Below are 17113 nucleotides of genomic sequence, written 5' to 3' on the forward strand. Positions count from 1 at the left end.
AAGTTGCTTATTAATTCTGCTTGTTCAAAAGCTCTTCCTTGTGTCATGATGTTTGCCCTTCATTCTCCAAGAAGACCGTGACTTCAGTGAGTTGATGCTGTGACAAGGACATGAACTGGATTTGAGTGGGGGGCGGAGAGGGCTGTGCTAAGTCCCCAGCCACACTTTCTCCTCCAGAGCCATCTGGGTCCAGTGACCAGATAGGAATCAGGACTCCTGGAGATGACCCCGAATGCAAGACAATCAGGTTAAGTGACTTGCCCAAGGTCACACAGCTAATGTCAAGTGAATTAGGTCAGATTTGAACTCTCATGCCCCTGACTGGAAGGTCAGTGCTCTATCCACTGTACCACCTAGCTGCTTTTGCCCACTCTAACAAGGCAGGAGTCTGGGCTCAAAGATCCTGAGAACAGTGGGAGCCTTATCTAACCTTAACTCTGTAGGCATCTTTCTGGCCTCTGTTGTGGGTCCTGGAGGTGGCCCATGGAATGGATGTCACTAACCCTTGAGTCCCAATAGTCAAGACCATGAACCCTGGAACCCTTCACTTCTAGCCTTTGCCCTACAAAGCCAGGGGCTCCCCAGGAGTATTGTATGTTCCATTCCAACATAGTGAGGCTCAGCATTTCCCTCTCTTCCAGAAAGGGGACTCCTTGAACTAGGGTTGTGGGGGACCTGAGGACTTTCTCAATGCAAGAAAGCCAACATATAGCAAGCATCCTCTAAGTGCTGAGGATGCAAGGCAAACTTGAACCAGTATCTGCCCTCAAGGAGCTTAGAGTCAGTAGGGTTGGGGGGAGAGGGGAATGAAAATACAACAGTCTCACTGATAAGTAAACAGAGAAAATGTATACCCAAGAATTCAAAGTTCAGTGCTGCCAGAGGCAGCAAATAGCAACCTAGTAGCTTGGATCCCCAGGAAGGGTTTCGTTTTGGAGAAGGCACTTGAACTAGATTCTAGAGGAAGTTAGGAATTAGGACGACTTTCTAGGCAGAGGGGACAGCCAGGACAAAGACATGGAGGTGGGAGACGGGCTTGAGATGCTAATAACTGTTTTCTGTAATACTTGAGGTTTTCAGAACTCCCTTTAAGGTGGATGGTTCAAATGTGTCCCTATTTTGCAGGGGACAGAGTCTTAGGAGAATTAACTCAATCAAGGTTTATGCAGTCAATGTTGGATCAATGACTTAGCCCAGATGTGACTTCCAATAGCTAATGTTTACATAGCATTTACTGTTGTATTAGGCATCCTGCTGAGCACTTTACAATTACTATCTCATTGGATCTTTTCAACAACCCTGAGAGGTATTATTATCCCTATGTTGAATGAACTTGGAGGGTATGGGCAAAGTAAGCCAAGCCCTGACTCTCTCTCTTTTTCTCCCTGGAGGCTAATAGATGACATGGGAACGTAGAATTTGGGCCAGAAGGATGACTTTAGAGGTTGTCTCATCTAACTCCTGCATTTTACCGATGAGGAAACTGAGGCCCATAGAAGGAAGTGACTTGCCCAAGGTCACATAGCTTGTAAGGTAAAGATGAGTAAGCTGGGATTCATGGACATCTGGTACCACTCCTAAGCTGGGTTCCCCCCCCCAACCTGGAGGAAGATGCAGCAGGGGAGCAGCTGTGTAGGGGGACCTGCCAACCCCAAGCTCAGCCCCTCCAGGTCTGAGACTTGATCCCTGGTCTTCACACTTTCCACCTGGCCCCACACTAGTCCTTTTTCAATTGTTAATTTGGAAACGGAAAAAGAGCCCGAGGGGAGGTAACTGGAGCCCCTGTGCCCTACCCCCCTACCCCTGCCAGGAGAACTGGGTATCTCTGCCAGCCCCCTCCTTCCCTGATCATCAAGGACATTGCCTGACCCACTGTCTCCCTGCCCAGATCATGGTCGGTAGCAGGAACAGACCCAAGAGATCATAAGATCTATCCTCTTCATTTTACAACTTGAGAAACTGAGGTCCAAAGAGGGAAAGCACATATTTTCAAGGTCACACAGGTGGGAATAAACCTGGGATTCAAATCCAAGGCCTCTGTTTCAAAATTCTGTGATTTTTCCCCTCTAGGCCCTATTGTTTCCCTTGTCTTTGTCAGGATACCCTCAAAAGTAGCATCCCCTTACTCTTTGAAGAGCCCGCTGTGGGGTGGGCGAGCTGAGGTAGAGGCACCAGAATCCTGATGTAGTTCTGCTAGGTCTCCCTGCCAACTTTCTCCCTGCCTCCTGCCCCTATCTGCCTTCCTGGAGCCAGTAGGCTCTCCTTAATTGGATTATCCCCTGTCTGGTCTTGGGAATGCAAGGGGTGGGGGTACAGAATATAAGCAGGTGACTTCTCCATTTGTCTAAATACTAAGGGGATGGTCTCAAAAGCCAAAACTAGAAGGGAGGATGGGTGATGTGACTGGAAGAGGAGGAGGAAAAACTGGGGGAAAGAGGGGAGCCCCTTTTCAAGGCACTATTGACTCAGTCCCATCTGTCACCTAGATCTAGATATGGGACCTATCTCCTACAAGACTGAGTGCAATGAGTGTCTTTTACCCTGATTCAAAACTCAACTCTACCACTGACTCAATGTGCCCGTGACTCACAAGTCACTGCCTTCTTTGGGACTTAGTTTTCCTCATCTGTAAAATGAAGGTATTGAACCACCTGACCTCTAATGTTCCTTCCAGTTCTAAATCCTATCATCCTGGGGAGCATTAAGACTTCCCCTGCCCCTCTGCCCTCTTCTTGTTTATATGATATAAAACTGGGGCCAAGGCCCCCAGAAGTCACTTCATCTTGCTCTCTGCCTTTTAATGGGGTAAGAGGAATGAATACCTTTCCTCAGGCTCCTGCAACCATTTCTGAAATCCTCAGCCATACAAGGTTGGGACTACTCTCCCCATTTTCTGGATGAAGAGCCTAAGGCCCAGAAAAAGAAAAAAAGGCTAAACCATGATCACACAGAATCAGTGGCAGACCTAGATCCCTTGCCGCATAATCCAGGACTCTTGGAGGTCAACGAGGATCTGTGAGACTCAGGGGGTTGGCATGTCCCCTTCTGACTTTCCTCCTAATGCCAGTCACCTGCCTCTCCTTCATAAAATTTTCTCTAACTTACCTCCATTTCATCCCAATGCTTTTGCCAGAGAACTAGTTGGCAGAGACCCAGATGGTTCTTTCCTAGAAGGGTCGACCCCCTCCCCCAAGCCCCTATCTGAGAGGAGTCCTCAGTAGACAAGTTCAGAACCTTCTTAGAAACAGGGCTGAGCCAGGAGCTGCCAGTGACCTCCCCACTTTGTGCCAGCCTTATGTGGAAACTCTCCCCTCCCCACTCCATGCCTCCCAGAACTAAGGCCAGATATGTCATTGCCAGGCCACTGTCCAATCTGTGGACAACTCAAGGAAGCTTGATTCCTTGTATTCTGGGAGTCCAACTGGATCAGGTCTCTGGAAGCAAGGGCAAACTGTAGACAGTGTATGTTCATTATTAGAGGAATCTTAGAACAGAGAAGGTCAGTAAGAGCTGAGAGAGACCTTAGGATAGAGAATACCAGAATTAGGAGGCATCTTAAAACACAGAATGTCAGAGCTGAGAGGGGGCCTTGAAACAGTGTCAGAACTGGAAAATTCCTTAAAGCATAGAATGTCAGAGCTGGAAAGGACCTTAGGAGAGAGGATGTCAGATTGGAAAGGGTCTCAGAACAGAGAATATCAGATCTGGAAAGGACCTTAGAATATATAGACTGTCAGATCTGGAAGGAACTTTGGAATGGAGAATGTCAGAGTTGGAAGGGTCTTAGAAAAGAGAATATCAGATCTGGAAGGGGCCTTAGAATACAGAATGTCAGAGCTGGAAGGGTCCTTAGAATACAATGCTAGAGCTGGAAAGCTCCCTTGGACATAGAATGTCAGAGTTGGATGGGACTCTAGATCATAGACTATCAGATCTGAAAGAACCTTAGTACAGATTTCAGAGCTAGAATAGACCACTTGGTCCAATTTCCTTATTTTATAACAGGAAGCTGAACCCCAGAGAGGAAAAGTGACTTGTCTAAAGTCACACAGCAAGTTAGTTTCAGATACAGGACCAGAAACCAGGTTTTCTACTTCCCAGCCTTAGGCTCTCTCCCCTCCATGAAGCTGCCTCTTATTTCCTTGCCCAGCCCTCAGAGGCTCCCATCATCCCCTGTTCAACCTTTGTCTTGCCCCCAAACACTGCTGTTGCAAAGACTCTCTCCTGTATGAATTATTAATTGAGCCCCAAGCCTTCCCTGATCAACATTTAGTCCATTAACCCCTTCCAGGGCAGCTGGGCCAGCCCTAGTCCTCTACCCCTCTTCTCACCACCTGCCATATGACCAGGGCCTGGGGTTTGGCTCAATGTAATGGGGAACTGAGATCTCTTCACTAAGCCTCTTCTCCAGGGAATTGGTGCCAAGGAATGAGGTTTGGATCTGGAGTCTGAAGACTTGGGTTCTAGACCTGACTCTGTGACTGACTTAGTCCTTGCACTTCTCCAAACTAGTGACCCAGGGGGCATCTAGGTGGTGCAGTGGATAGAGCACCAGCCCTGGAGTCAGGAGGACCTGAGTTCAAATCCAGCCTCAGATACTTAATAATTGACTAGCTGCCTTGGGCAAGTCATTTGACTCCATTGTCTTAAATAAATAAAGTTAAAAAAAACTGGTGACCCTTTCCTACCACAGAGTAACTAGGCATTGTAGCAGATGGAGTACTAGATTTTAGTCAGGGAGATCTGAGTTCAAATCCAACCTTAAACACTTGTGTCACTCTAGGCAAGTCAGTTAACCTACTCTACCTCAGTTTCTTTAACTGTAATTTGGGGATTATATAACATTATTAATATAATTATATAACAGCATCTAATATGCAAGTTGTGGGGATCAAGTGAACTAATATTTGAAAAGTGCTTAGCATAATGTCTGATATATAATTGGTGTTATTTAAATATTGCTATTAATATTATTGTACTTATGATCCCTTACAAAGTGGGCAGACAGACACTCCATTACCAGGCTCCCAGGGGACCAGATGCATTGATCCCCATTTCTTTTTTCTTTTTTTTTTGATCCCCATTTCTAAGTCCATCATTCCCAGCCCCAACAAAGAACACTCCCCTAGTTTCCAAAAGGTTTTGCATGTCATTTTCATTCTGATCCTCATATTGATGCCAAATAACATTAGCTTACATTTCCATTATGCTTTAGGGTTTTAAAAAATCGCATTTCTCCCAACAGTTACTGAGTAGTAAGTATTTTAGATATTATTGTTGACATTTTATGTAGAAGAAAATAGGCCCCCAAAGGGGTACTGACTTGTACAAGATCATAAAGGACATTTCAGAGCCCATGTCTCCTGATTCCAAGGATGATGTCCTTTCCATCACTTCCCCTGCCCCACCCCCAAAGTAATCTAACTTCCCAAGGGCCTTCCTCCCTGCTTCCTATTCCTGGCCTGTCCCTGTCCTCTATTGTTCCTCAGCTCATGCAAGCGCGCACACACACACACACACACACAGAGAGAGAGAGAGAGAGAGAGAGAGAGAGAGAGAGAGAGAGAGAGAGAAACACACAAATCTCCTGTCCAGCATCAGCTCCTTTTTGGACTCAGCACCCCTGATCACTTTCCTGCCTGTCAGCATTAGCTGCTGTTCTCTTCAATCCCTGTGGGAGACAGAATAGGGCTGAAATGTCCCATATTTGGGGTGGTTTCACAATAGGTCCCCCTGCAGGTCCCCCCCATCCAATCTCAGACTCTGTAGGCTCAATTTCTGCTGACAGGCAGGATCTGAGCTTCTTGGAGGTGATCTCAACCTCTGTTGGGCCTCAAGGTGGAATCCAGGGGAAATGGGGTAGGAGGGAGGGAGGGAGGGAGATCTCTCACCCAGAACATGAGGCCACAAGATATAGTGAGGTAAGAGAGGCAAGTGTTAGGGCAGATTTTGGGAATCCAGGCACCTGGATCTATCTCAGTAGATGAGATTAGGTAGCATGGGGAAGGAGATGAGTAAATTTCAACCCAGGACACAAGAGACCAGGTTATATTAACTACAAGACCTTGGATAAGTTGCCTTTCCTTCCTGGGTCTCAGTTTTCTGCTCTTTACAGGTTACCTTTAACTTTCCTTCTAATTGAACTCTTCTAGGGGTTGCATATACTCTGGGGAGTTTCTGCTTTTCTCTGGAACAGTTTAGAATTCCTCTATTAAAACCACTATGGGAACTGAATTTCCCAGCAGTCTCCAGGTGGTGCCAAGGTCAGAGTAGGGTCCATGTTAAAACCAAGACTGGGGAAGATCAAAGGCAGAGCCAGCAAAATGCAAGAGTATCAGGACCAATCTGATGTTATTGGTGAGTAGATGAAGGCCACATCAGCATGAATATTAGTTAAAGTGCTTTGGAGAGGAAATTTGGGGCAGTAGAGAGGGAATCAAGAGGTATGAGTTTGAGTTCCAACTCTGGCCTGATCAGGGCAGTTACTTCCTTCCCCTCACTGAGACTCAGTTTCCTTAGATGTGATTCCTTCACTAGCTCTGTCACAAGATGACTATGAGAATCACATGATTTAGGATTTGTGTGATAATGATCATTATTACTATTTTGGAGATGGAAAGGGGTCATCCATACTTCCATCCTGGAGGAGGTGATAAACCCAGAGCTGATGGTTGCCAGAGAGGCCTCAGGGCCAATGGTGTAGTGCAGAAAGTAATGCTGGGGAGAAGGAGCATGGAGTAACCCTGAGAATACTTCCTAGAGGAGGTAGCCTTGAACTAGGATTTGGAATGAGGAGGGATTAGATACCCAGAGGAGAGGGAAAGTGCCTGGACATCCACCTATCTGGCTTCTTTCCCTTGAGAACCTTTCAAATACTTGAAGACATCAGAAATGCCCCCCTTCTCTTCTCCAATGCAGCCATCTCAATATAATACTGTGCCTGACCTTCAGTTTCTCCAAGGAAGAGTCTAAATAGAAATACCCAAGTACTTCAATCAATTCTGCAGCATGAAAATGTACTGAGATCCTCTCTATAAGAGAGCAGAAAGCAAAGAGATTTCAGAATCCCAAGGTGTCTTGTAAACAATTTTGAGCCTTGGACTGTGTTTTACTTACCTGTACTCCTGGAACTATCTGGAGCTCCTAACTTGTAGTATTAATTCTCTTCATAAGGTTAGCAGTAAGATTCTGGGTTTAGGTTCAGGTCTTTTCTAGGTCTTTCCTGGGTTTGGATTCTGGGTCTTTATAGGGTTTGAATTCTGAGTCTTTACCAGATTTGATTCTAAGGTTTTTTTGGGGTTTAAGATTCTGTGTCTATGTTGGGCTTGGGTTCTAGATCTTGAGTTTCCAACATTTTTGCAAAAGTCCATGCATCTAATAAGTCCATGCATGAATTTGAGTTCTAAGGTCTTTGATGGAGTTTTAATTCTAGGTCTTTGAGGGATTTTAGAAATTTTACTGGCCTTGGATATGGAGATTATTTTAGGTTCTAGGTCATCAGCTGATTTTAAGTTCTAAATATTTGTTTACTTTTGGGGATCAAGTTTTGGTTCATTGGCAGGTCTTGATTATAGACATTTGCTGGAGTTCCAAATTGTCACTAGGTATTGGTTTCAGATTTTTCTGGGCTTGGGGGTCTAATGTTTTCTGAGGTTTGATTCTAGTTATTTGTGTGAAATCTCTCTGAGATTCCAAAGTGTTGGTACTACCCCATCACCCTCCTAAGTTGGTATCTAGGTTTCTAAGTCCCTCCTTGGTCCCCAGACTCTTCATCCCATCATATGCATGCCCCAGAGCATTCTTTTTACATCCAGGCTGTACCAGACCACATTCTATATGTTTGGGCTCCATTACAACAACAGGAAGATGCTTTTCCATCTGAACCCCAAGAAGCCTTCACCTGTGACTTCAACCCACTCCCTGCTGATAACTGCTTTTGTCCTGTCTAGGTGACTTTTCTGCCCCTGGACCCCAGGACATCAATCCCATTGGTGGGAAGGACTTCTTGCAGGCATCTAATTCAAGCTTTATCTAGTGAATAGAGCACTGGATTGGAATCAAGAGGATAGGAGTTCGAATCCCACTTTGGCATTTGACACTAGCTGTGTGACCTTGGGCAAGTCAGTTAACCCTGATTGTCTCACATCCAGGGTCATCCCCAGTTTTCCTGATTCACATCTGGCCACTGGACCCAATGGCTCTAGGTGAGAAAGTAAGGCTGATGACTTAGCATAGCACCCCCTCACTCAAATCCAATTCATATGCTTGTCATGACATCACCTCCCTGATGTTATTGTCTTCTTCAAGAATGGAAGGATAAATGTTACATCCCTTCCTGAACAGGAAGCCCTTCAATAGCATTTCAAAAATAGTCTTCTAGGACTTCTTGAAGTCCTGAGGTGGAAGAGAACTGACTACTTCCCAAAGCAGCCCATTTCTCTTTTGTATCTCTTTTTTTTTTTTTAGGTTTTTGCAAGACAAATGGGATTAAGTGGCTTGCCCAAGGCCACACAGCTAGGTAATTTATTAAGTGTCTGAGACTGGATTTGAACCCAGGTACTCCTGACTCCAAGGCCGGTGATTTATCCACTACGCCACCTAGCTGCCCCTGTATAACTCTTATTAGGAAGGTGATGCGGGGGATAGAGTGCTGAAGCCAAGAAGAATCATCTTCCTGTCTAGCTATGTGACCCTGGGCTTGTCACTTCACCCTATTTGCCTCAGTTTCCTCCTTTGTAAAATGAGCTGGAGAAGGAAATGGCAAACCACTCTAGTACCTTTGCCAAGAAAACCCAAATGACAAAGAGTTGGACATGACTGAAACAACTAAATAACAGCAAATCTTATTAGGGAATTTTCCTTTTCATTGACCCTAAGTCTATCTCCTTATATCTTCCACTCATCTTCTAAGGCAAAACTAAAGCTTCACTCCCCCCCTTCCCCTTTCAAATTCCCAGAGACAGGGAAAATGTCCCTCTTCTCTTCTCCAGACTAAATATCTCTAGTTCATTCCAACAACTTTCATGTAGTAAGGTCTCCAGTCCCATTATGATTATGATTCTGGCCATTCTCTCCTCTTGCTCAGTTTGTCAATGTCATTTTTTTTGTTTTTGTTTTTTGTTTTTGGCAAGGCAATGGGGGGGGGTTAAGTGACTTGCCCAAGGTCACACAACTAGGTAACAATATCATTCTCAAAACGTGGCAAATCCTTTAACCCTCACCCCTGGGGCTCAGTTTCCTCATCTTTAAAATGGGGGGGGGGTGTTAATTGATGGTTTCTGAGGGCCCTAAACCTTTGTTCCTATGGTTCTAAGAACCATGTGTTCTTCTTTCTGGACCAATGACACCTGAACCAAAGAGGGTGACATCTTGACTTGCTCATGAATTGGATACGTGAGGCAGAGCTGCTCAAAGTTGTCAACCTCACTCCCCAAAACAGCTCTACAGACTGTTTGTTGAGACCTTCTTTGGACTCCTGGTTTCATAAGGCTCACCAAACTCCTCTCAAAAGAAACCCTAGCTCCTTCCTACATTGCCTGTAGGCCACTGGTATATCCTCTGGCCTAGCCCAAGGTCACTGCCTCCCTGAGCCAGTGAATGGCCACCATGCATTTCTTGTCCATACCCCTTGGGACAGACTAAAATCACTGACAACTTGCCTACAATATTCCCTATTGTATCAGGAATCTTCTAGAAAGTACTAAAGTCATAGAATTTTTATAATCAGAGTCTCAGAACTAGGAAGGACCTCAGAGGGTATCTGGTCCAGCCTTCTACTCAGTGTGAAAATTTCCTCTATAACCTCCTCTGTTTGAATACCTTTCTCAATGGAGAGCTCATTACCCCTAGAAGTTGTCCATTCCAATGGAAAGTAGCTCTAATTCTTAGGAATTTTTTTTCTTATATGGAGCTGAAATCTGACCTTCTATAAATCTCCTCCACTTCTCATTGGACCTAGTTGATAGCATCATTGGTTCTTAGAATGGTAGAGCTAGAATAGACCTCATCCTCTCCTATCTGGTAAAATCACTAGCTTCTTTCAAAGCATAGCTTCTGGGTACCATCCCAAACCCTAGGACTTTCCAGATCCCCTTTTTTCCTCTTGAAATGGCTTTGCCTCTACTGACTCATCCATGTTGTATTCCTCTCAGTAGACTGTAAGCTCATTGAGGGCAGGGATGTTATATTTTTGTCCTTAGATGCCCAGCTCTAAGCTGGCAAAATATGTCTGTGGAACTGAATTAAATCCCAGCTCCTCATTTTGCAGAGGAAAAAAAATGAGGACAAGGAAGAAGGAATTTGCCTAAAATTCTACTGTCTGAGCCAAAGCAGAGCATGTCCAATGTCTTTTTCCTGTGACAACTCATCAGATAGTGGAAGACAGTAACTATGTTTCCCTTGAATCATCTTTAGGTCAAACCATTTTGCTGTGATTTTTAGCACACTATGGGTGGGGGGAGAGGAACAGAGATAGGGATGGGTGCTCTCTCTCACTGAATACCTCTCAGCTTGAGTGAAGGCATGGTGGGAGAAAGGCAGCTGAGAGAACCTTTTGTTTAGAAGAGAAAGGGGAGACTGAGGAAGACCTCAAATGCCAGATTAAGGAGATTGGACTTTGACTTGTGGGTAATAGGGAGCTATGGGAAGTGTCTGAGCAAGGAGTGATGCTATTAGAGCTAGAGCTTAGGGGCCCATTACTGGGACTGTGTGGTTGGGATGGATGGAAAGGGGGGGAACCTGTTAGGAGATTGATAAAGGAGTCCAGGGGAGAGACCATGAGGGTCTGAATTAGGTTGGGAGATGTTGGGATTTAATAACTGGAGTTTGGGGCATGTCAGGGATAACCCAGGGGCTGGGTTTTGTGGGTAGACCAAGCTCTCCTTTCCTGGGGTGGGGAGGAGGAAGGGGCAGGAGTAGTATAGAGTGCATGTGGGTGTCTTGGGGAAGCACACTAACCCAATGAAGGCCTGAAGGACTCCCCCCTTTTTTCTCTCTCTCTCAGGAAGGAGCCCCCCAGGGGCCATACTCTGCAGTGCCCAACAGTGACGCTTACAGATGCCCAGCCAGGGGGGCAGGGAGAGGGCTGATCACGTGCTGCAGCTCCATTTGCCATATTTAGAATCGCTGGATCAGGGGAAATATCTCCTCTTGGCCCCAGCAGCCAGGATTCTTGGAGAGAGAGGCACACACAGACCCATGGTCATAGAGGAAAGAGAGAGACAGAGACAGGAATTGATACCCAAAGGGAGAGATGAACCCCCCCCATTATGTGTCCCTGATCAATGGAGTGACAAGCCACTTGTACAGACCCAGAAACCGAAGTGGACCCACTCAGAGGGGACCAGTAGATACAGAGGAAGGATCCAAGAGCCTAGTGACGTTCCTGGATTCATGCCACGGCTCAGCCACAAACTGGCCATGTCACTTTGGTTAAGTCACTTCCCTCTGGAGGTCAGTTTCCCTGTCTGTAAAATGGGAATGATGGTCATGCTTGCTCTCCCTTACTCCTAGGACTCTTGAAAGAAAAGTACTTTGTGAACTCGAAAGCACTGTAGAAACAGGAATTGTTATTGTAACTATTGTCATCTGATCCAATAAATAAAGAGTCAAATAAATTAAACCAACCTGTGGTGTGAAAGATCACGGAACCATAGCTCTGGAGCAGGAGGAGACACTGTAGGAGGGCTAGTCTAACTCTTGTTTTACAGAAGATGAAACTGAGAGCCAGGAAGACTAAATGATTTGTCCAAGGCGTTAGTTAATAAACATCTGTTAATTGTCTACTGTGTGTACTGAAGATAAAAAAAAGAAAAAGAAAAAAACCTGCCCTCAAAGAGCTTACAATTTAATGGAGAAGTCTACATGCAGATAACTTTATATAAACACAAGATATGGCAGAATAAATGGGAGATAATAACAGGAAGGAACTAGCATTTAGAAGGGGGTAGGATGGGAAAGGCTTGCAGAAGATGGGATTTTAGTTGGGACTTCAGGGAAGCCAGGGCAATCCATAAACAGAGATGAGGAAAGATGGGGCACAACCAAAGAAAATGTCTAGAGGTAGGAAATGGAGGGTTTTGTTGGAGGAATAGTCAGGTCAGTGCCACTGGATCACTGAATAAGGGGAGGCGGAGTAAGCTATTAGAAGTTTGGACAGTTGGGGAGCAAGGATAAATCAGGAAAAGCTTCGAATGTCAAATGGAGGATTTTGTAATTGATCCTGGAAGTGATTGGGGAGCTGCTGGGATCCATTGAGTGAGAGGGTACCATGTTCAGTTCTGTGCTTCAGGAAGATCACTTTGGGGGCTGAATGAGGGCTGACCCCAAGAGCCTTGTGGCAGGCAGACCCACCAGCAGCTAGTGTTCTCTAGACCAGGTGGGAGGTGATAGGACCTGGACCCAGGTATTGGCAGTGTCAGTAGAGAGAAGAGGGTGGAAATGAAAGATATTATGAAAATAAAATTTAACAGCTTAGAAGGGCCAGGGTGAGAGGAGATATGGTTCCACAAAGGAGTGAGCATATAAATCAGGATTTGAACCCAGGTCTTCTGATGGTTGTAGAATGGAAGACATGAGCAATCCCAGTCCCTTGGGCTTGGTTTGTCCCTCCCTGGCCTCCTATGTGAGTTAGACTGCATGACCTTGGAAGTCATGAAATTCTGTGATTCTGTTTCAGATTCCCTCCTTCTTGAGTAGGCAACTGAAAGGGGAGAGGGCAAGGTCTTCTACTACCTTCCTAGGGAGAGAGGATGATTTCCTATGGACCCATAGGTCTCAACCCTTCGCTGGACAGCCTTCCTTTGCTGGACAAATACCTAGGACCCCAAGCATATCCACATGGGCAGGCCCAGCTTCCCCAGAGGACTATCCCCTGCTCCCTCCCACGCCCCTGACCTATTATTCCAGCCAGTTCTTGCTGCTGGCCAGCTGCCCAGACACAGGGGCATGTCACCCCCAGCAACCACTACATAGCTGCAGGGAGCAAGCATCCTACAAGCGTGGTGATCATGTGGGATTCCAGGAGGAGTTGGAGGCCAGGCTGGCTGAGTACCCAGGACCAAAGGACTGTTGAAAACCATTCATTTTATGGGGAAGAAACTCAGGCCCAGGGATAGGGTTAATGACTGGTCTAAGGTCAAATAAATACTAAGGGGGCAGGACCAGTATTAAAACTCTTGAGAATTATAAAATAGAATATTAAAATTAGAGGGAACTTTGAACCACCATGAAGTCCTTCATTTTATAGATGGGGAAACTTAATCCCGGAAAAATAAAGTCATTTTAACTGGGGAAAAAGAAAGTATTTTTTTTTAAATCAAGGCATTTATCTGAGATCACATGGTCAGAGTCAGCAGCCTATGAGGGGAAATAGAGGCTGGAACAAATAGCCAGTTCTGACTGAGAAAACTGCAATGTGCTATAGTAGATGGAGAAATGAACTTTATGTAAGAAGAAACCTGAGTTTAAGCTTTACCTCTGACCCTTACTAGCCCAGTCCCTACTTCTCTGTGCCTCAATTTCATCATCTGTAAAACAAAGATAATTCCTTCAGTAAGGATGTAAAGATATGATAATAAATGTTTAACTGCCAACTGCAGGACATTCCTTTAAGTTTAAGCTGCATTATCCTGAACATTTTCATGATTATTTTCTTAAGTCTAGACAATTAACAAAAACAATCAGTTTGCAGCATTTGCTGACCTCTGCAGTATAAATGTTCACACTGAAAATTTAACAACTGACTTCAAGAAATGAGACTCAAATAAGATGATGTGTGTAGGGAATTTTGCAAACTGCTATACAAAGCATCCCAAATGCCTTGGTGTAGTATAGTCCTAAGATTTTTTGGGATCCCCTGTCTAATCCAAACACCAGGTCTCATCCTCATCATCAGTAACTTTATTCATTTGTAATGTCCGGAGAGGTTACTGATGGACATATTTTTAGGCTCATAGTGTCACAGACTTAGCCCTGGTTGTTGTTGAGTTGTTTCAGTCCTGTCTGACTCTATATGATCCCATTTGGAGTTTTCTTGGCAAAGATAATGTAGTGCCATTGCTATTTCCTTCTCCAGCTCTTTTTATAGAGGAGGAAACTGAGGCAAACAGGGTTAAGTGACTTACTCAAGACCACAGAGTTAGTAAGTGTCTGAGGCCAGCTTTGAACTCAGGAAAAGAAATCTTCCTGATTCCAAGCTCAGTACACTATCTCCTTTGTTATAGAAATCCATTCCTTTATTTTATAGTTGAGGAAATTAAGGCTTGATTAGGAGAAGTGGCTTGCCTAAGTTCCCCAGCCGGTAAGAGGCAGATTCCAGCTTTCATGGTACATCCTCCAAATCAAGCCTTCTCTTCTTAGGCTGGTGTTTTGCATTAATACAATCCTAGGAGTATAGGGTTCCTCATTTGCTAGAAGAGGACAATGAAATTCTAAGTTAGCAGAATTGGCTACTTCAGATCCTACACTGTTTTCTAGAAAGGGAAATGAAATTTCTTTCCTTGTCCCCTTCCCAATCTGGGGTGAGGCAAAGGCTTGAACATCCAAAGGAGATTGTGGCTGAATGGGACTCTGGCTGGAATCTGGAAGGCTTAGGGGATGACCTGGCCAAGATATAAGTTGGTAAGAGGCTCAGGGGATGGGATAAGTTCTGGACTTGAAATCTGGGGGATCTGAGTGAAAGGAGATAGTATGAAACAATGGGAAGAACCTTGGAATAAGAGGCAAGAGGCTTGGGTCTTGGTCCCAGCTCTTCCTCTGACTCACTGTGACTTTGGCTAAGCCCCCACTCCTCTCTAGACCTCAATTTCCTTCTTTGTTGGATGGATGACGTCTTAAGGTCCCTGCCAACTTTCTTTGTTCCAGTCCTTCTAGGAGTGCATCTGGAGGCAGATTTGCATTTAGGATTGGCTATCTTGATCCCTAGGGAGGGTGGGTCCTTACAGCTCGAAGATCTTGTTTTCCCGCATGTGCCCAGGCTCTTCCTTTCCCAACCTGGGAATGAGCTGAGAGGAGCTGCAGGACAGCTGGTTAATTATTGAAGGACCGGCTTAGCTGAGCCGGCTCCTGCTCCTGCTCCAGTTTTCTCTGTGTCAGCACTGGTGAGGGCAGGCTGGGAAGAATTCCGGGTGGGTGGGGGGAGGGGACCCAGCCTCATGCATTCACTCATTCATTCATAGCAAGCCTACCTGAAAAATGACTGGGTTCCATCTAGCTTGTGGGTGCAGTGGAAATAAGACCTGTGGAAAGACCTTATACCCTATTCACTCTGACCCCTCAACTTACTAGTTATGTGTTCTTAGGCAACTTGCTTCTCAATGAACCCATATTTCCCCCTAGAAATTCCAGTAATATTATTTCATCTGCAACATTCTGTGATCTAAGATCTCTCTCAACTTTGACATTCTCTGTTCTAAGGATCTTTCCATTTTTTGACATTCTATATGCTAAGGTACCCTCCCAGCTCTGACATCCTATGTTCTAAGGTCCCTCCCAGCTCTGACATCCTGTTCTAAGGTCCTTTCCAATTCTGATATTCTCTGTTCTAAGACTCCCTCCCAGCTCTGACAGTCTCTGTTTTAAGGTCCCTCCCAGCTCTGATAGTCTGTGATCTAAGATCATTTCCAGTTCTGATATCTAGTAGTCAAAGGTTCCTTCCAGATTCCAAATTCTGCATTCTAAAACACCTCTCATCTTGAACCTTCTAAAGGTGCTCTTAGCTTTGATATTCTTTGTTCTGTGATAGGTCCCCAACAATGAGAGTTATCTCAAAGTGGGATTAGATGCCTCTGGAAGAGTGGGATTCTCCTCTCTTCAGATGTCCATTTTGAAGGAACATCACAGAGAAAATTCTGGTTCAGGTACAGGTTGGACTAAACCATTTGGGAATCTCTGCCAGCTCTGAGTTAATGATTCCTCATCACTTTCAGGTCTGAATCCTATGAATAGACAAAGTTCTGGGACAACAAAGGAGGATAGATTTTTTTTGAAGAGGTGGTGTTTGAACCAGGTCTAGAAGGCTGGAAGGGCAAGGAAATACATAAAGTATAGGGTGCATTCAAGACACAAGACTTGCCCAAAGTAACAACCTCCTTTGGTGATCCTCAGGGCTAAACTCATCCTTCACCTACCCTGGGATGTCTTTCTTGGAGTCTTGCTTCCTTTCCAGGGAAGGCAACATGACACAACTGGATAGCAGACTGACTCTACTTCAGAGGTCTTGGGTTCAAATACCACTTCTGATACTACCTGTAGTGACCTTAGGCAAGTCTTTTCACTTCCCTGGGTCTCAGTTGCCTCATCTGCAGGATGGACTTGGCCTAGATGCCTCTGGGGTCTCTTCTGCCTCTGGGGTCTCTTCCACCTCTCAGCCTATGAGCCTATGAATCTTAGATTATATTGAAAGCTTCTCTTCCACCAGCTAGGTGGCACAGTGGATACAGCACCAGCCCTGGAGTCAGGAGGATCTGAGTTCAAATTTGACTTCAGATACTTAATCACCTAGCAGTGTGACCTTGGGCAAGTCACTTAACCCCATTGCCTTACCAAAAAAAATAAACAATGACAAAAAAAGAAAGCTTCTCTTGGAGAAGAGCTATAGATGACTCAGAGAGGTGAAAATTGCCCTCAAACTATACTTCTCTATTCAGCAAACATTTATGAAGCACCTACTGTATTCTAGGGCATTGTGTGCATATATTTATGTGTATAGACACACATGTATGCCTACATATACACACATACAAACATATATGTAGATCTAAAACTTTTGAGAATTTGGAGACAACATAAAAGTGGGGGAAGGGAATTGAATGGAAACTTATGAAGCTCTCTGTACCAACTGAAGCTATCAATACAAAAGCAGACAGTCCTGTGATATATGAAAAGAGACATAATTTCTGGATAATTAATTCTTTTATTAACTATCCTTCTTCTCATTAATTGTTTACCAACCAAAGTGATTGCCATCTGTTGGGAACACCAATTTTTCCAAGGGCATATAAGCATTAATAGGCCACCATGATCCATCTTTGGCTTACAAGAGACAGCCAAATGACCATCCTTTTATTAATTACTCACTAGTCTTAATTAGTGAAGTGATTAATTACCCAGAAAT

General features: G+C 44.8%; 1 protein-coding gene across 1 annotated transcript in view; it reads left to right on the forward strand.

Moving 5' to 3' along the window:
* KCNQ4 (potassium voltage-gated channel subfamily Q member 4) overlaps window positions 1-17113 on the forward strand; it is a 72920-nt gene that overhangs the window by 25662 nt on the left and 30145 nt on the right. The window lies entirely within an intron of this gene.

Source organism: Macrotis lagotis, chromosome 1 (assembly GCF_037893015.1).
Source record: "Macrotis lagotis isolate mMagLag1 chromosome 1, bilby.v1.9.chrom.fasta, whole genome shotgun sequence".
Taxonomy (NCBI): Eukaryota; Metazoa; Chordata; class Mammalia; order Peramelemorphia; family Peramelidae; genus Macrotis; species Macrotis lagotis.